The sequence below is a fragment of the Lissotriton vulgaris genome, unplaced genomic scaffold, assembly GCF_964263255.1.
Source record: "Lissotriton vulgaris unplaced genomic scaffold, aLisVul1.2 SCAFFOLD_1962, whole genome shotgun sequence".
NCBI classification, from domain to species: domain Eukaryota; kingdom Metazoa; phylum Chordata; class Amphibia; order Caudata; family Salamandridae; genus Lissotriton; species Lissotriton vulgaris.
Window position 1 is genome coordinate 260,723 of NW_028254533.1, and position 25,450 is coordinate 286,172.

The window sequence follows — 25,450 nt, forward strand, 5'->3', positions numbered from 1 at the left end:
AGGCAGGATAGGAGTTCCGTCCAAAAGGCGGCAATGAAAATCCTTGATAAGGGCAGAACAGCGCGAACACAGAGGGTAATCCCCCCATTTGCCACAACCTGGACCTCGTTAGGTAAACTCTGTGTAAGAATTTCAACTTTGTGAAGTGAGATTGGGCTGCAATAGTGGTGTGTCTGGGAGGCTAATGCTTCCCGCCAATTGCCATCTGTCAGTTAGCTACGGTCTTGCGCCAAGCCTGCCCCAAGTCCAGGAGAGGGGTGTTTGTGACTAGTGATATGTATATGTATGACAGTTTGTGATGGATGGAATCACTGAGCAACGCTTGTGCCTCCAGCAGGCTGAACTCCGGGATTTCCACCAAGGTGGAGATGTACAGCAGGAGCGCAGGTCTAAGTTGTACATAACAGTGAAATCGTTTTTTGTGGAGGTCATAGTCAGTTCCGAGCTCCGCAGAGGTTTAACAGTGACCCCAGTCACCACATCTCCCAGGTGAGACGAACCAATGAGGTCACAGCCCCTAAATCCTCCCAGCACAGTGATATATGGAAGGCAGGGCCTATTCCACAGTGGGGTCAGGGGCGTAACAAAGGACCCCAAAGGCTCCGCGGTGCGGGGGCCCCCAGTCTTACCCAAACTAGAGGGGGCCCCCCTCAGCCCCTACTGGTGTGAGGGGCCCCTTCAGCACATCGTTTTGGTAGGCCTCTGGCAGCGACTTGGGCCTCAGTATTTTAAAGTGGTCTTACCAGCAGGACTCCACAGCCCTCACCAGGCTTGGTTTAAACATTACCTCTGCACGCCCGCCTCATCACTTAGATGAGAAATTTCTATTTCAGTGGCAGAACAGGGTGCCTCTAATAAGGTAGACTCCCTCGTTAGGTCGGAGTAATGCAAATGCAAGCCAATCTGTGGCCAATTAAACTGCGTCAGTTTGGTTCGTTTGCATGACTAGCACTTGGGTGTTTTCTACTTTCCCTACACAAGCGCCAATTTCCTCCAGTGTTTCTCAGACATTGTTATGTCACACTCCAAGGAAATGGTTCACCCTCTTTGCAGACGTGCCCTTTGTTTCGTATGTGCCAAATGTGCAGAGAGTGATAGAGAATGAAAGTGCCAGTCCCAAGATTGCTTTCATCTGAGCAGCTATTGGGACAGCAACCTTCTCAAAGTCTGCGTTGTCGGAAGAAATCTCAGGCTATGAATCCTGTCAGAGGATACTTCCCTTCCGCCAAACCCAGCTGCTCCAAGCCTCGGCTCCGCGTGGAAAGTCAAACCTCTGCCAACTATCCAAACCCTTTCTTCCACCTGGCAGAAGGGGGAACAGCGTTTACAACGCAACTTTTACAACGCAGTACCTTTACGACGCAACCATTACAACGCAAGTCATTACAAAGACTTGCGCTGGGGGGCGCTCTAGGATAGGGAATAGTTCTTATTTACTATCCAACACCTTCCCTACTATCCACGGGGACTGGAGTTGGAATAGTAAATTCAACTATTCACTATCCAGCGCCCCCCAACGCAAGTCGTTCTAACGCTTTGCGTTGTAAAAGTTACGTCGTAAAAGCATGCATTGTAAAAGCATGCGTTGTAACGACGTACATCCGGTAGAAGAGTGTCTGTGGACGCATATGTGTGCACGTGAGTGCTGGAGAGATGTGGCTGTGAATGCAGTGTGAGAGGTGTGACTGTGAATTCAGAGTGAGAGGTGACTGCGAGTGCAGATTGAGATATGTGGCGCTGTGAGTGTACGGTGAGAGCTGAAGTTGTGACTCCAGCGTGAGAGGTGAGCCCGTCTGAATGATGTACCTGTCAGAGCACCGAGTGAAGTTTGAGCCCATGTGAGTGCAGAGTGACAGCTGAGCCGTGTGAATGCAGTGTGAAAGTGGGGCCTCTGTGAATGCACTTCAGATCTTGTGAATGCAGGGTGTGCCTCTGTGAGTGTCGGTTGAGGAGTGAGATGATGTACATGCAGGGTGAGTGGTATGCCTATGTGAGAGAGTAGTCTGTGTGGATGAAGGGGGATTGGCGTACCTATATTAGTGCATGGTAAAAGGTGAGTGTGTGACAGTGCATGATGAGAGGTGAGCCTATGTGAGCAGAGATTGCGTGATGTCAGTGTGTGTGTGTGTATGCGCAGGGTGAATGGTGCCTGTGTGAAAACTGGGTGAGTGGTGTGCCCACATGAGTGCAAAGTGGGAGGCATGCTCGCTTAAGTAGAAGGTGAGTCATGTGAGTTGAGGGGGAGTGTGTGACTATCTGAATGCATGGGAAGAGGAGGGGCTGGGTGAATGCAGAGTGAGAGACATGCCTGTGTGTAACGGAGTAGCCAGAAAATTAGAATATCCTACCACTTCGAACCAAAGCTCTGATGGCACCAAGCAAGCACAGCAAGTGAGTACAAAACACCCTAGAAGTGCTCCTCTCTCTCTTCCATCCATGCATTTTTTAATACATATTTTTATTGATTTTCAAAATAAAAACATAATAAAAAGGGATCTTTCCCACTTACAATTATGCAACCTCAATTGGATTCCAATAATGAAAAATATCATCAACCATTCCGCATCGCATCCCCCCACCCATATTCTTCACCCCACACCACCGGTGTGCCTCAGTATCATAGTCTATCAACAATTACAGGACGCTAGAATCCAATGCAATAATGATCGTCAACTTCAGTGATACAGTATAGGTCATAACATAGCTACTCAGAGATCACCATTGAGTCCATCAATCAGGTCCTGGCTCCTTCTCCTTGAACCAATGCGTCATTTGGGTCTTGCACCTCCACCAATTCCGAACCCTCCCCTGATTCTGACTATGGGGTCTTCAATAGCATCACTAAAGCCTCCCACGCCCTCGCCGCCTCCAGCGCCTTTTCATTATTTGTTCTCAAGGCCTGCTGCAGCCTAAGCGTACTTTCACTCTGTGCCCATTTGAGCATCTCCACCTGCTATCTTCCCAACCCTGGCCCCCTTGGCGATTTCCAGTGCATTGTGATATCTCTCTTAGCCAATACGAGGCCCAGGTCTATAAATTTACTTGTCACTTTCGTTCTGGTGGTATGTGGGAACCAGTGCAACAAACAAACTCCCATATCTAATTTTAATGTCCGGTCTGTTATATGGCACAATAGTTCCAGTACCCCCTTCCAATATGCCTCTAGACTAGTACACCCCCACAACATGTGTTGAAAGTCAGCTCCCTCCAAACTACACCTCGGACACTGAGCTGCTACCGCATTGAAGTATTGATTGAGCTTGGCCGGTGCCAAATACGCCCTGTGCAGGATGTAGAATTGTACCAGTTGGAATCTAGCATTCCTCGTACATTTCCAGGCCCTCCTAACTAGATGGTCCCACGTTGTCTCGGGAATTTCCCTGCTCAGGTCTCGCTCCCACTTCCCTTGCAACGTACGTAGCGGCTACTCAACCTCAGTTAACATACGCCTGTAAAGGCACGTAATGACCTTAACAGTTCCCGCCGCCATCACCATATATTGGCACACCATGGAAATACGTGGTTCCGACAGACCCATCCCCCAATAACGCTGCATAGCGGAAACAAGCGCTGAATGCAGCAAATAATCCCTCCATGGAAGATCATATTTCTGTTGAAGGGTTTGAAACGGCAACAGATTTTCATTTTCATAGAGGTCTCCCAGCACTTGTAGCCCCAGTTCTTCCCAGGTAGCCAGTGCTGCCCAGTCCCTGCCATGCGGTAAGGCCGTACACATTCCCAGCGGTATCTCCAGGGCATAAGAACGACTGAAACCTGTCCTCCTCTGGCTCCGATTCCAGCACAACCGCAGCGTCTTCTCTTCCGCAGTGAGCATCTCAAGCCGCATGTTCTGCCGGAGTAATATAAAAGATAAAATATATCGTGGGATCCATTGCCCCTCCGGCCATCCGGGCCACAGACTTTCCGAGCCACAGCCTGGGTGAGCCACTGCAACTGCACTGCTAGATAATACCATTCAAAATCCGGCATTGCCATACCACCATCAGCTCTTGGACGTACCATTGTAGCCACAGCAACTTGCAGTCTTCCCACCCCCCAGATAAATCCCACCGCCATAGAGCGGAGCTGCCGAAAAACGAAGCCCGGCACCCAGACCAGCAACGTCAGCAAATAATACAATAAACGCGGGAGTGCCACCATCTTCAGGAGTGCCACCCGACCCGCTACCGACAATGGCAATGTACTCCAAAACCCCTTAGCCCGCGTATGGCCCGGCCTAAATTACCCTCCAACAAATCCTCCGGAGTGTGACAAACGTTGGTGCCTTAATAAGGTAAACATCGGGGTTCCCAATGGCCGCCCGCTACATGCGAAGGATTCAGCACAGCCGGTGCCACGGAAATAAACAGGTCTTCTCCCAGTTTACCTTCAGCCCCGAATACTGTCCAAACACCCAAAGCAATGTTCGCGCTCCCTCCAAAGCCGTATCAGTGTTGGCAAGAAAGATCAACAGGTCATCCACATAAAGGGAAATAAACTGCATGTCCCCTCGGAGAAAAAATCACGGTAATACTTCCCCAGCCGAGCATGAGAAGCCATCGGCTCAATGGCCAATGCAAACAGCAACAGGAAGAGCGGGCACCCCTGCTGTGTGCCCCCCCCCAGAAGACCGAGGAAATCGTCACGCCTGTCCTCACCCGAGCCATCGCTGATCTATAAAGGAGTAGGATCCGATACAAGTATGGCCACTCCAGGCTGTCAAACGCCTTCTCAATATCTACTGAGAGCACCGCCGCGGTCGGTGCCTCCCTGTGATCTTCCGCCAATATCCGCATCAGCTATCGCACATTTGTTGCGGTATTACGTTTTGGGATAAAGCCCGCCTGGTCAGAATGGACCAGTTCTGTCATATAAGGGAGGAGCCGAGCCGCCAGAATCCCACTCAATATTTTATAGTCAACCGACAACATAGACAATGGATGGTAGGCCGATCTAGCCAAAGGGTCTTTACCCGGTTTCAACAATGGGACAATGATAGCCTCACAAGCAGAGTCCAGTAACCTCCCCATCTCCCGGGCTTCTCGATAAACCACCAGCAATTTGGGGGTCAGGATATCAACATAAGTAGAGTAAAACTCCACCGGCAGGCCGTCTGCTCCTGGGGTTTTCTTACGTGCCATATGTTTTATTGCATGCCGTATTTCCCCCACTGTGATCTCCTGCCCCAACTCATCTCTCTGGTCATCCTCAAGGTGCGGAAGCTGTACATCAGCTAAGAACTCCTCCAATCCCTCACCTGAACCCCGTAATTTACTTTCATAGAGATCCGTATAGAAAGCCAAGAACAACTCGTTAATACCTCGCTGGGTATACTCCGGTACACCCGCCGGGGTGGTCAGTGCCAGCACCGGCGAACCCCTCGGGCCGGATTGGCCAACCACGCCAACTGGAAGCCTACCCTATCCCTCTCCGCATTCGCCCGCACCAGGTATTCTTTGTGGTCAAGACAGCGCAGCCTCTCTACCTGTGCCGCCACTCCCTGTCTCGCAGCCAGCACTTCGGCGTGCGCTTCTGGGTCCTCCGTATGGGCCCTCTCCGCACCGTGCAGTTGCAGCTCCTCCTTCTCTATGTCTGCTAGTAACGTCTTCCGCACTCCTGCTGTCTTAGTATAAAAGATCTGCCCCCTCCAGTGGCGCTGCAAAGCCTGGCCTTCACCACAGTCTAAATGAGTTTCTGGGAGAAGAGCTATCTGCACCCCTCTACGCACTAAATAAACATGGACCCTATGGCACCTCAGCATCGTGTGCATCCCCTTACATTCCACGTAATACATTTTAATTCAGGTGACGTCCCCATGTCGCTGGCTAAATTTGTTCCACAATCGCACTCCCTGCCTTGGCACACCAGTGGTTCTAGCAACCCCAAAATGAACAACAACCCCCAACATCACCCCCCTCCCCAGAACAGCCTAAGCACAGCTAGTACCCATCCAAACCACCCACTAACAGTCTCCCTGGTAACTACCAGGAGTTCACACTGAGTGAAACTAGGGGGGGAGCTCTGATGCCTAGAAGACCTTGTCCGTCTCCACACTGCATCCTCCCATCCAGTCCCGCCATCATCCGTCCGGCATCAACAATTTCTCACCCAAGCCCTTCCAATCGCCAAGCCTCCCCTAGGCACCCTCTTCCCAAGGCCACAATAGCAACTGACCCCACACATTTAGTATTAAAACATTACTTAATTTCAGGCATCCACAATCTCATCTGCCGTCCCTGGTGTGACATGTGGCATGGTAGCACTCCCCACATCCGTCCCCTCAGAGTCTGATCCCGCTGACCCCTTTTCGGAGTCCGCTGCTCCCATCTGCGATGCTCCACTCGGCTGCGAGATTTCAGTCAGGGCCTGCAGGGCTGCTGACCTCTCTTTCGCCGTCTGCGACGTGGAAGGTTTCTGTGTCCCATGGCGTCTTCCGCTGTTGGGACTCGCATGGCGCGTTCGGGGCACCTCTGTCATCAGTCCCCCAGAGCTTCTCGTTCCATCTGTTCCTGCCCTGTAGGTCTCCAACCAACCACATGCTTCTTCCGAGTCATTATGAAAGAATGTTTTGCCATCCAACGTCACCCTCAGGCGCGCCGGGAACATTAATGAGTACTGAATGCCTTCATCTCGGTGGGCCTTCTTAACTGCCAGAAACAAAGCTCGATGGCATTGTACATCAAAAGTATGGTCTGGGAACAGTGGCACCTTACTATTGTCAACTTTGTAGGGGCCCGCGTTACGTGCTTTCTTGAGCAGTAGGTCCCTATCCTTATAATGAAGGAGACGAGCCACCACCGGCCTGGGCGGCCTCCCAGGTGTCAACGGATGGGCGGGCACACTATGCGCCCTCTCCAGAGTATAAAATGGCGTCAGGCCCTCTAGGGCCACCTCCGTACGCAGCCACTGCTCCAGGTAATCCACCATGCTGTCCCCTTCAACTCCTTCCTGAAAACCAACTACCCTTATATTATTTCTTCTATTACGCCCTTCCGCATCTCCAGCCCTTCTTTCCAGTATTTGGAGTCTGCGATTGATCTTCCCCATCTGAACATCAATAGCCTTTTGCGCTGGCTCCAAGACCTCCAAGGTAGCCTCAGTTTGCTTTACCCTGTCAACCAACTTCCCATGATCTGCCCGCAGGAGACCCAGTCCCAACGATACCTGCGCAATGTCCTGCTGTAGTGCTTCCTTCGTGTCTGTGATAGCACGAAGGATCTGATCCACCTGCTGCTGCTGCATCAGTCCCTCTGGAGGTTGATCAACGCTGTCCCCCCTTGACGACCACGTGGCTTTACCATGTGACCAGGCTGTGTGGTCCTTAATATCGATCTCACCGCCAAGTGTTTCTTACAGATTGGCTACACGAGTCCTCTGTGACCTGGATCAGCAGGGTCCCCCACTCCAACCAGCCAGTCCCCTCAGGAGGAGGGACCAAGAGGCGACTATGCGATGCGTGACCCAACGCAGGCAAGTACGTCACCTCCCATCGAATGTTCCTCTAGGCGTCGCTGCGAGAGCCCTCAATCACAGCCCCCGAACGATTCCACAGGCGTCGTTGAGTTCACACTCCTCAACCTAGGGATCCCCTACTGCCACCGAGCGTCGCAGCTCCTTGCAAGATGTCGCCACTTTCAGGTAGTCTCCAGAAAAAGAGGCGCTCCCTCCGCTGCCCAGTCGCTTTTTCTACCTCACTGCTGCTGCCTCGCATCCCCAATGTGAGGGGGGGAAGAGGGGAGAAGGAACCAGGTCTGCCTCCCCCAGCAATCTCTCGATGGTCCCGCCTGGCAAGCATCCAGCCATCTATCCTCTAAGATTTTTATTTACTCTACCATCTTTTCACCCTTCCTCAGACTTCCAATAACTCTGCCATCCATCCATCCTCTAAAATGTCCCTTTACTCTTTCATCCTTTCATACACCCATGTATCTATCCTTTCACTTACTTATCCTCTCACATAACATATGTATTTGTAAAGCACACGTTCATGCAGGAGGGTATCTTGGCGTTGAGTAACAGATATTTATTGTTACCCAACTCATTGGTATTAATTTTTTCTTCACCAGAAGGATGAAAGTCTGAGTGGCCCGCTGGGATTTGAATCTGTGGCCATGAGGTGAAAAACAAGCCCCTACAGTAGGCGCATTAGTCCACTGAGCTACCAGACCCACTCATTCACCTATCCTCTCACCGGTGACATAACAATAGCCCCCACACACCCAATGGTGGGGTGGGGCCCAAGCTCCTGAGGGCCCCCTCCAGCACTGTGCACGAGTGGATGGCCCCTGGCCTGAGAGCTCCTGAATGGGTCCAGATCGTGGGGGGCCCTCCCTGTACTTTGCAAGTGGGTCCCCTCAAGTTTTGTTACACCACTGAGTGGGGTCTCTGGTGAAATGTTTGTGACAACCAAGGGTCTTGAGTCACTACAAACTTAGAAGTCTACTCTCGTCGCCAGAGGAAGTGAAAGGAGATATGAGCTTCAGTAAAGAACGTGTTCGATCAGAAGTCCTTGCATGGCCCATTTATCGGAGATGTAAGCTGGAGAATCAGAGCCACCAAATAACTACTCATTGAAAATGGCCTGGTGGGTGCCCTATACTTGGATAGAATATTCAGTAGGACTTTTCCATCTTTGAAGGTGGACCTGAAGCATTTGGCCAGTGCAGTGAAGGGTGGCCTCTGGTTCCAGAGAAATCATCTCAGTGCCTCATTAAGATGAGTAAAGAAGATCCCTGATCTTGGGTAAGGGAAACTTTGGTGTTGATATAGTAAGCGTGGGAACCCAAGCACCTTGAAGATCACCGATCTACCCATAGGTGAAAGGGGGAGTGATGACCAGAATCCATAGCCTGTATTAAGCTTGGTCAGCTGAGGCTGCAGATTCTCCTCCCAGGCCCATTGACTGTCATTTGACCCCCCCAAGTACTGAAAGATAGATGTAGCGTGTACTTGGAGGCCACCCACCTAATGACTTCATTTAACTCTCCAGAGGGTATAGTGAGAATTTTGCTGTGTTAATTTGCAGCCTGGGGTGATTCCTGAACACCCGCAGCCCCTGAAGAGCTGGTGGACCTGACCACTGCAGTTCAGCTAGGATTATGAGGGCATTGTCTGTGTATAATGCAATTTTATCCGTTGCTCCCAAACCCTAGTCAAACCCCATAACAAGGACATCCATCCTCAGCCATTCAGCCAGGGGCTCATTGGTGAGCGCAAATTGCGGGGGCGCAGGGGCAGCCCTGTAGCATACCCCATTGTATTAGAATCATATGGGATATAGAGCCCCCATTGCGGACTCGCTCCATGAGCTGTATGTACAAGATTCTGACCAAACTAACATTGCGGAGGTCGAAGTTCATTTTAGTGAGAGAGCAAAATAAGTATGCCCACCCCAAAGAGTTCAATGCTTTATAGAAATTAACCAGGAGCAGTTCTTTTTTCACCCGGGACTCTGATAGCCAGCACTAGAGTGTTCTGGACCCCCGAGTTATTATGTCTCCTGGCCCACTTAGGCATGAATCCCGATTGGTCAGGGTTCACCAGAGAGCCCACCATCTTTAACAGTTGGTTTGCCAGGCTTTTCCCTTGACCTTCACTTCTACGTTCAGTAGGGAAGTGCAACGAGAAGAGGAGCAACTAGTTATGGGTAAGCCAGGTTTCACAAAGTAGGCCATCTGCAGGTCCAGTGGGAGTTGACCACCTTTAACTGCTTAACCACGGCGGCAATTCTGCTGCGGTGTGGCGGTTTAGCGGAGTGGGCAGGGCCGCATCGGACAACGGACGTGCACAGCATACGGAGGTAGTGATCGCGACGGCCTTTGGCCGACAGAAGCATCGAAGGGGTTAAGAATCTCGTTGAAAACTTCTATCAAGCTCGGACCCAATCGGGGCCATTATATCTTGGAGAATTCCACCAGCAACCCACTGGGGCCCAAAGTTTTACCAGGCAGCAGTTGGGACAGGGCCTCAAAAAGTTCCTCCAAGATGATGGAGCTCGCAAGGCGATTTCTTTCTTCAGTGCCCAATCGGTGGGTAATGCTATGAATGAGACCGGATCGGACTCTGTAGGCTCGTCCACCTGGGAATAATGATCGGAATAATAGGTTGCAACCTATTTCCCTATCAGGAATTCTTTGTTTTTGTGGCTATAATTATCTTTGATAAAACAGCTGATAAGGGTGCAAGTGGTAGTGGTGGAGCAGAGTTGGTGAAGAAGTCTTCTGGTCTTATCTTCCCAGTGGTAAATGAAGCTTTGCATCGCCAGCCACGCCAAACTTGCTTCTTCTAATTGTGTTTGCTTCAGAAGGGATTGAATGTGGGAGATGTGTCGGAGAAGGGTCGGCTAGGGAGGCGCCACGTAACATCTTTCCTGTTCACGTATACGCACCTTCCAGTCCGAAACTTCCTGATGTATCCTCTGTTGCTTGCTCTTCTGATGATTAATATTTTCCCCTCTCAACATTTACTAGTTTTAAAATGTTGGTGTGTATGCATTTCTGCCTCTGAGCCGAAATATAAATACAGCCATTTATACCGGAACAATCCATAAGGCCATCTTGGCACTGTAGACACCTGATCAGGGCTATCAGATGCCCCAGTACTCAGGACATCTGAGTTCTCCTGCAGTTAAGGGATAAATACGCACTCTGCTGTAGAAACGTTACCAGATGGCTACATGTCACCACATTTCCTGGGCGTTTCTTTTACAAATCATTGAGTTCTGGTGTCTCAGTTCAATTGGATCATTGAAAGTGAACAAGGACTGCCAAAATACATTAAGTTGTTAAAGTAAATCCGAGCAGTGGAGCTCTGTTACTTTGGTGACAGTGAGTCATCTGGTAACCTTATGTTCATGGAAGCCATCTCCTGTCTCAGTTACTGACTATCCTAGATTCGCTCACTCATTTCATCACAGTGGTCACAGTTTCCCTTTTCGATTGCCCTTAGTTAATTTTCCGGCTTTTCTGGTCAGTTTATCTGCTCCTACTTCTCATTTTGTGAAGCCTCCACTTTAAAGTCAGATGAGCAGAGAGCTGAAGTCTACCAAGACAAGCAACAAGGATGCAGGACGCATGATCTAGGCGATTGCCACAGGGGCATAGCAGCATAGCGTAAAATGATGCCCCCTCCCTCTCTTCAGAATGTGAAGGATATGGAGTCTCCAGACATTTACTGGCCTTGGGGCGCAAAGGGAAGAATTGGGAGATCTTGAAGGATTGGGGGTGCCCCTGAGCTCAGGGGCTTGTGTTAAACCCCTGCATCACCACTGTTTAACTCGTTTAGCAGCAGGAAATATCTAGAAAAGGTGAAATCCCTATGGGTTACTCAATAGAGTCACACACTTCCGTCCTGCTTCTTTATGTTGTAAATAGGATGGTGATAGATGACAGGATACTTCTAGTTGATTAAATGTAGATTTATTGTAGGACACAGCCGAGTACACAACCTCGCCAGCTGACAGTCAGCCATATTACAAGAAGAATCAATGTACAACACTTCACTTTCTGGTACTTGTGCTTTAATAAATGAAGAGCTACGTGTAGCAGAATACAAACGAAAAGGGGCACTGGACGCCATATTTACACCTAACAGAGGACTACCTCAAATCTTTCCAGATAGATCCGCCATATTGATAGATGACCTGTGGGTCGTTCCTAAGACGTCTCATGCGTAATACGTCAGTGTTAGCGGCGCGCGCTCCGTTCCCTGACCATGAAGGCGCGCTCTTCGTCCTGATTCTGCCGATTTGTGATCTGTGAGACTGCAGAATTTCCTTGTTATTCAAGCAATACCTGGGTGCTGTGGGCATGCCAGCAGCGGGGATAATTGTTTCTAAGTGAACATTAGTCCTAGTAATCTTTAGTGAACAAATACAAATATTGATTAGAGACAATAAATATAATTAATGACAGCTGCCTCAGTAGTAAAACAGAGAGCAACGGATGCGGCCTTCCTGCCTCATCCGGCCACTCCCGCCCACATTCCTCACACTATTGAGTGGGCATTCCGCTCTTACTGTGCTCAACTCGCGCATCCAATCGACTGCGCCTCCTACTCATGAGAAGATTACATTTCTGCCTCACTCTGCTGCGTCCCTTCTACCCTCAGGGGCTTTAAAATAATACTTCCCTCTGGTGGAGTAGCTAGAGGGTGGCTGGAGGAGCACCTACCTCATGGGTCACTGAATCCCGCAGGGAACACAGGGCCACGCTGAGGGCCAGACCATGTTGAGTGCATGAGAGCTAGTTGAAGGCTGGCTAAATGCCAATTGGGGTGTCTGGAGGCTGGGATGGTGCTCCCTGAAGGCAAATTGGCAGGGCCTGAAAAGGCTTTATGAAGATTGCTGGTGTTGTCTAAGGGCAAACTTTACAATGGCCAAACCGGGGTGTGTGAGAACACGCTGGCAGGGAACGAAGACAGGCTGGGTTCTGAGGGCACAGATGTGATGCCTGAGTGCATATCAAGTGTCCTTGAGCATAGACCTGGGTTGTATAATTACCAGCTGTCACTGCCTGATTAGAGGCTGAAGGATGTCTAAGGGGTCTTCCAAACAAATGCAATTGGGGGTCTAGAATGGCTGTCAGGGGGTTCTGAGAGTGGGTTTTCAATGGCTGTATGGAGAGTGCGACTGTCTGGAAGTCGACTGAGCATATCCGAGGGCTTGATGGTAATGTCTGAAGGGAGGCTGAGAGTCTCTGAGGGACATTTGGTAAGTTCTGTTGAGCAGCCAGGGAACCTTAGGGCGGGTGAGTGCTGGCTGAGGGAGGTAATAACAAACTAAAGGTGTCTAAAGGCTTGCTGAGCGTTCAGGCCTCTAAGGATACGCTGAACGGCTCTGAGGACTGGTGCATGCAGTCTGAGGCCGGACACGGTTGTGTAAGAGTGGAGTGGTTGTGTACAAAAGCAGACCGAGAGCTTCTAGTACCTGACTGAGGGTCTCCAGTGGCCTGCTAAGGTTCCACGGAGAACACCAAGGGTCTCTGAGCCCGAGGGCATTGGGATGCTGTCAAACTAGCTGGATCGACAGTGAAGGGCCTCTAAGAGAAAGGTGTTGGTCTCTAAGGGATATCTGTTGGTCGCTGATGACGTGCTGTGGGTCTTTCAAGTTCGATAAGGGGAGATTAGGGGTGCTTAATGACCAGATAAAGCCATTGACACAGGGCAGTCAGCAGTTGTTTTTTCCCAGCCGCCGCACCTCCGGGTGCTTCAGGTTTGTGATTCATTTCCAGACTCAGAAGGCAGCAAGAGGTTAAAAAACATAAAATCGCAAGCCTAGGTGTGTGTCAATGTCAATTAATGTGTCACAGAACTACAATGGCTGCTTTAAATATATCTGTGAGATGGGCGGGCCAAAGCCTTCACCTGCCAAGCTCCACGGCTGCTCCTCTGCAGTTTGTTTGTAATTTTCCACCACAGTTTCATAAGTTTATATGAAAATTATACCTTTATATCATTTCATTTTTGTAGCTGAATATTTCAGTGAGGTAACAATGATAGCATGTATAAATTAGGTATGTATATCAATGTGGATTATTGGGTACACACAATTTCAAACAAATACACTCCTTCCTTCTGCTTTCTATAATACAATCACATCTTCTTTCTTTTTACTGTTTTTTTTGGTGCTCAGTTTGAAATGGGTCACGCATACCAATTCCCCATTTGAGGCTGGAGATTTCCAATTTTTTGAGTTAAAAAGTGGGCTCTTGTTCTTTCTCTTAAAACTTCCACAACTACAATGTAAGTTAGTTGAGAAATTTATGTCCCCCATGTTATTATACACAGCTGCCTCTTGGGATTTCCTGATTGACAGCCTGTGTATAAAGGCTTACTTGTGTGGTAAAAATCTGAATTGCTTTGATTGGGGTCCATCATCTGTATATTTTAAAAAAATCGCACACAAAAATAACTGTTTATCGGGGTAATAGCCAGGAACACACATGCAATGTATCACACCTTTTGCCGGCCCTGCTTTTTGTATTCAGTAACACAATAGGCATCCTCAAAATGCTAAAAGTGAAGCTGAATGTCTTGGACTGCCAGTGTGGTTGTCCAAAAAGCGAAACAAGAGAGGAGTACCATCAGAGATAGCTTAGATAAAGCGGTCTGAATGGAATGAATGAGAAAAAAGAGAAGAGAGTCCTTCCTTTTTTAAGAAACCCCTCACTCACCGACCTAGTCGGTGACATGCTTCATCATCGGGGTCCACCCTGACAGCCGAGTGCCATCAGGGTGTGCTACGACACCTGGACTACAGTGGAGCGGGTATTTTGTGTGTGAAGTGAAAAAAATGTTAAAAATTGTCCTGGTATACTTGTGTAGAAATTTATTCTCAAGAACTGGACAATATTAAAAGTAAGTGTGTGGATACGTTTAGGCGTTATGACCGTATGTATCTCTTATGTGTGAGGTCTACATGTTTCAACCCGTAGGATGGAAAAGTGCCGGGTTTTCGTCAGGACCAAAAAGGAAAATGGGTGGTCAGGACACACTAACGCCCTGCCGGTCCCTAGATTCCTGTACACAACTGACAATTAGGTCAGAGTGAAAACAAGCTCAGAAACAACAGTGGTTGAGCTAAAAGCAAAAAGACTCCTATTTAGGATCTTTAAGGCTTCACGGGGTGGAGGGAAGGTTAAAACCAAGCTGCCATATTAGTTCAGTTGGTTACAGAGTTCTTAGTACCTACTCGCCTCTCCGTGCCTCCACGGGGAGGCACGGAGAGGCGAGTAGGTACTAAGAACTCTGTAACTAAGAACTCTGTACTAAGAACTCTGTAACCAACTGAACTAATATGGCAGCTTGGTTTTAACCTTCCCTCCACCCCGTGAAGCCTTAAAGATCCTAAATAGGAGTCTTTTTGCTTTTAGCTCAACCACTGTTGTTTCTGAGCTTGTTTTCACTCTGACCTAATTGTCAGTTGTGTACAGGAATCTAGGGACCGGCAGGGCGTTAGTGTGTCCTGACCACCCATTTTCCTTTTTGGTCCTGACGAAAACCCGGCACTTTTCCATCCTACGGGTTGAAACATGTAGACCTCACACATAAGAGATACATACGGTCATAACGCCTAAACGTATCCACACACTTACTTTTAATATTGTCCAGTTCTTGAGAATAAATTTCTACACAAGTATACCAGGACAATTTTTAACATTTTTTTCACTTCACACACAAAATACCCGCTCCACTGTAGTCCAGGTGTCGTAGCACACCCTGATGGCACTCGGCTGTCAGGGTGGACCCCGATGATGAAGCATGTCACCGACTAGGTCGGTGAGTGAGGGGTTTCTTAAAAAAGGAAGGACTCTCTTCTCTTTTTTCTCATTCATTCCATTCAGACCGCTTTATCTAAGCTATCTCTGATGGTACTCCTCTCTTGTTTTGTTTATTACTGATACCTAGGGGATCAGGAGTACTCTCCGTTCACTTTTGTGAACTAATTCCCTCACTCTCTCCTTTGGTTTATTTTGTCCAAAAAGCGAGACAGGAAGGACTGGGTTAAATAGTCACACAAGACATGGGGCCACTCGGCAGCTATTCAATATGTTAAGTGTTGGTGTATGGCATAAGCTGTTTTGGTTGTTGCCTGGTTGGAGGTATGTGATGGGGTTTATCTGAGGGTATTTGATGGCAGACCGAAGGTCTCTGACAGCTGGGGATTGGTGTGTAAGGACTAACTGTGCTTTCTGAAGGTAGGCAGAAGGCAATTTACAGTGGGGTGATGTCATGTTAGAGGTCTCTGATGACCTGTAGTGGTCTTTCAGAGCATTCCGTGGGTCTCTAGGGATTTGCTAGTATTTGTCTGGGCCTAGCTGAGTGTCAGCTGTAAGTGTCTATAGGACAGATCCAATGTACAGCCGAGGGTTTCTGAGGGCTGGGTGGGCAGTGTCTGGAGATGATGTGAAAAATAGAAGGAAAGGGGCAGTATTCATGTGAACCAGGAGTACGGCTTTTGTATGCTCTTACTTCACTCAAGAAAAATGAATTAAGAACAAATGCAGTTTTCTATAAGGAACTATTGAGAATACATGTAACCTGCTAATTTATTTGAAATGTAACTATAACTATTTGTATTATATGTGCATATCTGGGTGTTGCAAATGCTATAAGTGAGAGACAGATGCAATCACCTATTCACTAAACATCGACTGACGTGTTGGTACTGTCCAATATAGTGTAGCAGCTCCCCAAGAATTAACATTTAATATATGCGGATGAATTGAATTGTATGTATTTTTTTCTTTCATTCTCTCATTCCTCTTCCCTGTAACATATTCTCTCTCTTTGTCTTACTTGAGCTTCACATTGAACAGAAATAATTCAGCGTAGTAATCACTCTTAGACACACTAATGTTATTTTCGAGTGTGGTCATGTGAGAAATCTGATGCACTTCAATAATATCACTGGAGTACAAATGCTCAGTACAGGTGACGCCCATGTTCTCTGTGACAGGTAATTGAGCTTGTGTATTCTATCATAGACGTCTTCTGCGCTTGGTTGCACTTGTGAATGGGGAGCCAGTGAAGCTCCTTGAGGTGTGGTGTGATGTGGGTGTGGTGTGGAACGTCGAACATGAGTCTTGTGGTGGCATTCTGGATGGTCAAGAGTCTCTGTATGAGTTGTTTGGAGATTCCGACATAGAGAGCATTGCCATAGTCCAGTCTGCTAGTGATGAGTGCCTGCATGACGGTCCTTCTGGTGTTCTGTGGTATCCACTTAAAGATCTTATTTAGCGCGCATAGGATGTGGAAGCAGATGGAGTTCTTTGTATTGTCTTGTGTTATCATGTTGAGTTTGTTGTCGTGGATGATCCCCAGGTTTCTTGCTTGGTCAGTCGGTGTGGGTGTTGGTCCTAGCTCCGACGGCCACCAGATGGAGTACCATGAGGAGGTCTTGAGCTGAAGACCAATACTTCCATCTTGTCGGAGTTGAGCTTCAGGCAGCTGGTCTGCAAACAGTGTGCTACCATGGTCATGCAGTTGTGGAAGTTAGTTCTGGTGGTGGTTGTCTTGTTCGTCAGGGAGAGGATGAGTTGGGTGTTGTAGGCATAGGAGATGATGGTGAAGCCTTGGGATCGGATGATGTTGGCAAGTGATGTCATGTAAACATTAAACATGGTGGGGCTGAGGAACAATCCTTGGGGGACTCCGCAGATGAGGTTCTTGGTGTCTGATGTGCAGAGTGGTAGACTTACCCTTTGGGTTCTTCCCATGAGAAAGGAACAGGTCCAGTTGAGTGCGGCCCCTTTGGATACCAAACTGCCAAACTTGTGGAGACTTCTGATGAGAGAGTTGTGGGAGACAGTGTTGAATGCTGCGGAGAGGTCAAGCAGCATGAGGGCTGCTGTTTCTCCTCAGCCCAGGATGGTTTGGATGCCAACTGTGGCCATGATGAGTGCTGTTTCTCTGCTGTTGCTCTTTCTGAATCCACATTGGGTATTGTCTAGAAGATGGTGATGCTCACGATGGGATCAGAGCTGTTCGTTGACGCACATAATGCACACTAGGTACATGGACAACTCACATACCCAACAGTAGCAGGACACTTTATATAATGTGCTCCCCCACTCAGGCAGTTCTTGTTGCACCCCTACCCCCATCTGCACACCTCTATTATATCCCACCTCTCATAAACCAGGGGCTGGGTTGTCCTCACTCACTTGCTCAGGCCATTGCCCCACTATACACTAACAAAGTTTTACACACTGGGAACTGAGCATTCCTTCTTCACCTGTCTCCCCATCACCATGTGAATACACACTCTCTCTCTCGTCCTTGTGCATCCTCTTTGCCACAACTCACACTACAACCAACAGAAATTCCTCATTCACCCTGCTCTCCACCCCGCAAAGTCACACTACACAACAAGAAACAGATATATCTCCAAAACCCTGTTTTCCATCCTACCCCTCCACCTCCCAACCAGTGTCACTTCCGCCGAGACACTCATATATTAGCCACAAGACTCATCTGTGACTGACTGTTTCCCAGCTCAACCTGCCTCCAAGAAAGAATACTAGCAAGTGACTGATTTTTTTTCCAAACAGTTTCAGCCTTTTAGAGTATAACCTGACATGAGCTTGCCTATTCTCTAGGCTACTTCCTTTACAGCACATCTAGGGGCACATGTGCCGCATTTTCACGCAGCGCAACACAGCAAGCCACCTCACTGAGCTGAGCTGCGTGTAAGGAAAAGGGTAGAAATGTGCTTTATTTAACATCATACAGTGCATTCCTGCTCTAGGCTGCCTAGTGCTAAGGCAAGCTCCCTTGCACAATGATGCAAGACTGCCTGTATTGTAATCAGGATTGTTTTAGTGTAGAAAGGGACATCTTCCTGCACAAAAAATATATTTCTTCTCATTACACCTCACCTAGGAGGCGTAGCATTTTGACGCATTCCTAGGTCTACCAGTAACGGTAAATTTAAGAATGCACCGAAATCCATGGGAAACACACATGCTCCACCCATGGATTGCCTCTTTGGGGCAGAGTAACTCAACACAGCGAAATGCACTGTGTTACATTACTCTAGATTTATCAAGTCATTTAGGGCCACGCAAGGTGGCCTTGATAAATCTGACTTTGTTGCTGCGTCGCCTTTTGGCCCCTTTGTGTGGTGCAAGGGCGATGCAACAACCATGATAAATATGCCCTCTCGTGTGACTTATCACTGTCCCTTCAGAGCCCTGCTAGTTCTTCTGGGAGAGAGCCACGTGATGGACTACACCCTACACTGAAGAGACTTTCAGGTGACTGACCGGTCTGAAATCTTCTGCATTCCCTACTAACCAGCGGGTTAACCGGATATGGCGAAATGAACAAGCCTGTGGACTGTGTAGTGGTACTTTTGATTGTATTGAACCTCAGTATATACATGAAAACAAAGAAAGTATGCCAGGGCAGAAGTGGGATGTGTATTCCAGGTGTACACAGTCTCCTTACTATTTGTAGAGGGGGTACTCCATTCCCCTCCTGGGCACCCCCAAGGTGGAGGTCAGGCATCAGTAGCGTTGTGGGGGCCGTTGTGAAGATTAAGCAAGCTATTGCCCAGAGTTGCAGAGTGGGAATCCATGATTGGAATAGGCACCGAGGCGAGAATTATCAGGTCCGTGGAATTTTTGAGCCCAAGACCCACCGAGGTGGGGAATTGAACCCTGGTCCCGGGCCAGACCTCTACATCAGGGTCTGCCGCTCTAACCATTGAGCCACACTTCTCCACTGTCCATGCAGCCTGAATGCAGTTTTAAACTGCCATGTCGACTTGGCATTAAAATACCCTTGCCAAGCCCTAAACTCCCCTTTTATTATATTAAATATAAGTCAACCTAAGGTATGCCACATATAGGCCAAAGGGCAGGGTGCAGTGTAATTAAACGGTTGGACCTGTACTTTTAAGGTTTACATGTCCTGATAGTGAAAACTCCTAAATTAGTTTTTCACCGCTGTGAGATCTACCCCTCTCATAGGATAACTTTGGGGATTCCGTATTGCATTTAATAAGCTGTAATCCCTAATTGGGAGCTGGTATCTAAATCATGTTTAGCATTTGTGAAATTGTAATAATAAACCCTCTTCAATTGTAAAGTTGGATTTTTCATTACAATTTTGAAAATGCCTCTTTTAGAAAAATTGCATTCTTCTGCCCTTAGCCCTTTGTGCCTTCAGCCTGTCATATGTCACATGAATGGGTGTATCTGATAGTTGGACTTCATGAATTCCTCCCAGACAGTCACACAATAGAGCAAATAGATGTGCCTCAATGGACCATCTGATGGCAGGATGGGGGGTGCAGTTGAGCACTACCCCACTTGCACCTGAATAGCCTGTGCTCTGCCTTCACACAAAGGACCTAACGACCCTGCATTATCACTGCAGCCAGGTCAGAGCCATGGCTGATGAGTCTGGAAATATCATGAACCTCAAAGAATCTTCCCAAAAGCTTTGCCCACCTTCCAGAAGAAGGGCACTGCGGTACAGAATCGGACCTTCCGGTTCACTTTTCAGTTCACTCCTGGACCTGGGAAGGACTCTTGAGAGGACTGCTTGCTGCTGTGACCTGCTGTGCACTCTGCAAGATTGCATTGCTTCCTGGAGCCCGCCTTGAACCCTCAGAGGTCAGCCCTGCCGTTGAGCCCTCCACGTTCATCTGCACCCAGGACTACCAGAGTGACTCCAGGGGATCATTTGCTGCCTCCTTTTGAGAGACACAGGCACATAAAAGCTCCCACCATCTTGAACCCACACCTGGACCCAGCCTGAGTGAGTTTGGAAACCCCCGAGAAGAGTCCCACCAGTCCTGGACCCTTGGTTGTGATGCTAAAGGTACCCAGATGGCTGAAGACTTGAAAAAATGTTGGCCAAAAACTGCTCTGAGAACCAGGAGGAGACCAGGACCAACCTGCTTGCCTATCCGCCCGAGGTGCATCGCTGGTCAGATTGACTTCGTGGATTCCCACGCTACAATCTTCTTTGTAGTAGCAAATTCTTTTCTACGGTCCGTCACTAAAGGGGTATACAACCTCGTGAAACTGTCTTTAGCTATAGCCCTCTGTCTCATCTGGATGGAGATTTTCGACTTCCATTGCGAATACTAAGTCCGCATGTAGCAATCTTCACCACAACTTCGTCCAAAGGCCATCTGATAACTATGCTCCCTCATCTGACACCTCCTGCAGACCTGCCCCACTGAACTTTACCTTCTCAGACACTTTTTCTCAGAATTTCTTCTAAGTCTGAAGTTTAGCACTAACCCGGCCTAATCCACTTCTTGTATCCGAACCGCGTTCCATCGTGGTCAGCCATACTTTTTTACTTTGACCCGGTCTCGCACGACTAGATGTCCACCGTTGGTGCTTTGATCTTTTAGTTTGTTTGTGGCCAAATAATTTATTAAGATTTACTCTATATTTCTAAATTGGTTTGGGATTTTTGTGTGTGTTGTGTTTACACTTTATTACTGTTTGTGTGTTCCATAAATGATTTACACATTGCATCTAAGTGCTTTCTGTGCCAAGCTACCCAGGGTTAATCACAGGTTAATATAGTGACTGTGGCTGTTAGTTGACCAGGGCTCACACCCCAATCAACCAAAACCCACAGCTTCTATCATTTAAAGAACCGCAAATGGGTATTGCTTTTGTGCTTTGAAGCTGGACAAATAAAACCAGCATAAAGCAAACATGTATGAATAGTAAGTTCGACTACTTATACAAGTGCACCAAGCACACTCGGTAAACAGTTTAAAATGTAAACCAAAGTTCCACACGTTTGTTAAAATATAGTGTCCCTTACAGCCTTTTTTAGGTCAATTACACACAGGAATGTAGAAAACACATTCTATGTATAAAAGGTCAAGCTACTTAAACCTATTTTCACATTTTTGCATGACTATTTCAAGTTATTTTAGTAAAATAGGCGTGTTCCAGATTATAAGTGAGGAATATAACAAGGGCATGCCATTACTTATTGTGACGTCTCTTCTTGTGACGCCGTTCTGATTTACATATGCTATGTACCCCTGTCCTCCAATCCAACTATCTTCTTAGGTCTGATGGATGGAGATGTTTTTGCATGGGCCTCTTAGTCCTCCAAGGTGTGGGCGATGCATGATGTTTTCCCTATTTCCCAGTAGGTGGAGCTGTAACATTACATTTTTCCCCTAGACAATACTAGTGTTAAAACTACAAAGGTATAGAGAGAGACCAAAGGGAAGGGCTGGTTACCAGGGCCGGACAGGTCTTTTATGCCACAGGGCATTACCCGGATGTGCTAGGGCCTTTGGAGTCCGGATTTGAAAGCCCAGGGTGGCTCATGTTGCCTCTACCGAATTCCCCACTTCGCTGAGGTTAATCCAAGCTGCACTGGGAGGCTTCAAGAAAGAGAGAAAGAGATGGAGATGGAGAGTATAAAGGTAGAGAGAAAGCGATTGGAGAGGGAGGGGTGAAGGAGAGCCGACCTTTGATCTGAAAACCGAGCACAGTGCAAGCAAGAAATGACAGAGGTGCATTACACCCCGTTTAAGACACTGTGCTGGGTTCTATTCTTAGGGTCAGTAGTAGGAACAGGGACTAGCAGCTAGGGCTACAGCATTTCAGAGTAAGACTGAGGAATGTGCTGAATCTCTAAGGCATTGATAATATATCACCAATAAACCAATGTCCAATGTCCATTGGGGTCACTTTAAATAGGGAGAAAGCTGAAGGCAGGCCACTTGATGGCTGAAAGCTCAACCACCACTTGCCGACAGTTTGGCACCTCATCTCGCTGCCTCATTGTCTTTATTGGTTCTATCCTATTCTATCATATAAGACCTTTTTAGCAAAATAGTGCGGTATATTCTGGGCTGATACAGCCTCCAGAGCAGGGTCACACAACTCTATCACCTACCTATTGTCCTCAAAGGTCACTTTAGTCCAGTTTCCTGCCTAATAGAGCCAGGTGTCGTCAATAGGTCTTTCTTCGAAGCTTTGCTGCTGCCCTGTCCGTGTCTAGCTGTGTTTTCTTCCACCTCCGGTTGACTGTGCGTGGTTGTATTTCAAGAACTGGGGCTAGTTGTCCACACATCTCATCCACGGTAGAGTTGTAGAGGTTGAGCCACTCATTGACCTGGAAGGCGGTGCTCACAGGCTGATCGACTCAGCCTACATCTATGCAATGCTAGCTTTCTTCTGCCTCCCAATTTATGGGCCCAGCCCCTTCTTCGTGATTGAAAGAGCAGGAAACAAGAGCATGATCGACCCAGGTGAGCAGTTGGTCAAGGTGATCGGTGGGACTAAGGACTCCGTGGTTAGTATCCATTCCAGGGTGGACATGACGCGAGTGAGCCCGGAAGCCTATTGCTGTATCACCACCTCTTCCAGAGGGCTGAAGATGGAGAATGCAGGATTTCCTTTCATCCTGGTCAGCCAACATATTACAATCCGTAAGACGAAAGGGCGATTCTAACTGAGTGCTTCAAATGGAAATATAGAAGTGCAGGTACTATTTAGAGTACCCGGTTGCGCCTGAGAAGTGCTGGTACTCTCCCATTGAACGTAATGGAGCAGTACTGAAAAGTGCAGGTACTTTCCTTCTCAAATTCAAGAAGTGCAGGTACTCAGTACTTGTTTTGAGGGGGCGAGGTCCGGCTAGCTTGCAGCTTTGTTCGTTTCATGAACGCAGTAAAAACAAAATTAATCTTGGCAGCATCCCAACAAACAGTCTAGCAACCCAGGCCCACTGACTGCTGGTTACTTACTGGGACATACTCACTTTTGAATGACCAATTTTAGACTCAACATTTACTTGGTCAGGATTTTATAGGCAAATTTACAAACATCTGAAATGAGGCGAATACCTAGGAGGATGGTCCCCAAGTTGACATTGTGCACCTAACATGATACATATAGTAATTTTATCTTCTGTACTATATATGAGTTTTATATTTTTAGTATTTTATTAAATCACTGTAATTTTTTTTAGGGAAAAATAAGTGTTGTTCTACTTTATATAAGTGTTTTATTATGCAGTTGATTGCTAAGATTTTTATTAATCAAGCAATAAAGATTTACTTACTTACTTACAGTACCGGACAGTACCTGCACATTTAGAGTACTGTTATAAGCCATCAGTGTATGAGTTAATTCCAAGAATTTGACTTCTACAGCAGGGACAACTCTCAGTGGCTGATATGGCATGATTTTAGGTAATAGAATTCAAAAAAGGAGGTACCCCTGGTACATATAGCAGGGAAGGGGGTATTTGTATCAGCAAAACAAGAGTCCCTGTTTCAACAATAGTAGGCTGGAGTGGCCAGACAAAATAGTGCTAGAAGGGGTAGGAGGTATATAAATAGTTCTCCCTATATTATTTTACTCATGGCAACTTATCGAATCGCCATGAAGTTTGTGTCAGTTACTAAAGGAATAGAGCAGTCTATGTGTACTGATACCCATTCCAGTGCCCTGCAATTTATGAGGGGACCATTCACTGCACTGCGCCCAAATTCAAGTTAAAAAAGGCCCATTTTCCTTGACAGACACCCAGAACAAAAGGTACAAGTTATCTGGCCCATCTAGGACAATAACTGACAAACGCAACTAGGCTGTTCCTAGAAGAGGAAAGAAGGGAAAGAAAGTGGTCACTGGAAGGGCAGGGATAGTGCTCAGTGGAGGGCTACCCTGGGTATCCAATTTGTTGGATGTAATGGCCTCAAAGGCCATTACATCCAACAAATTCATATGTCATCACCACCTGTAGGCATTCTTCTCTTTGTGTGACGACTTTCTCCAGGCGAGCACTTCTGGGTGTATTTACAGCTCTCTTTTTAGCTTGTCTAACAATTTTCTTGGGGTAGTTCCTATTTGTAAGTCTGGATGCCAGTTCTTCTGATTGCTCCAAAAAAAGTATTGGTGGAAGAGCAATTCCGTCTGTATCTTAAAAACTGACCCATGGGCATGTTATCTCTCAATGCCCTGGGGTGGAAAGAATTGTAGGAAAGTAGAGAGTTCCTGTCCGTGGGCTTCTGGTGAACACTGGTGTTAATCATGTTGTCTCTATACTCAATGTCTAAATCTAGATATACCGCCTTGTGCCTATCATAGGTCCAGGTAAACTTAAGATTCGCATCTTGCTTGTTGAGCCAATCCAAAAACATAAGCAAGTTCTCCTCGGTGCCTGACCAGAATGCCAAGCATAAGATTGGCCATATCAGCACATATCATATAACAGATGTCCCTTCTTTATTCACATATGCTTTGGGGTCTTCTTTCCTTTGAACATATAGTTCTAATTGGTATGGAGTGACACAGAAACGTTACTTCTCAGGGGGCTGCTAGGCTCAAATTGGATTGAGTGGCAGGGCCTTGTTTATCCTTCTGGCGAACATGTGGCCTCTCTTTATGTAAAGCACTGCACATTTTGACTAGTCTAAAATGGCCGCCATTTACAGCGCTGCGCGTTTAAATCATTAAGAGGCACTTCCTTAGCTTATCAATTGCTTCATATTTATTTATATCTGAGACGATAAGCATGGCATTGTAATTTAATCGGCATGAGCATTGGCATTTACAGCTACCGGCATGGGCTCCTTGGTATCGCATACTTTTCCAATATGGCCGCCCCTTTTGAATGCGTGTCATGTGACTGCTCGTAGTGGACGTAGGCGCTTGCAGGGGGTTATTACAGCGCGACCGGAGCACACACACCGTGAAGGAGACGAAGCGCTCAGCACGAGATATCACGGTGAGAAGTATTGGAACAAATGGCCTCTGTGGTGTGTATTCCTTGCTTTGAGCCCAACAGTCGCGCATTTGGCATGGAGAGGATATAGTCCTCCATACATTGAGGTGAATCGTATGTTGTTGTGTGAGGGTGATTACTAGCCAAGTAAGGGTGGTTAACATTCGCATCACCTAGTAAAGCACGAACTTGCGATGGCCATTCACTACCAGTGAGTATTTATCAC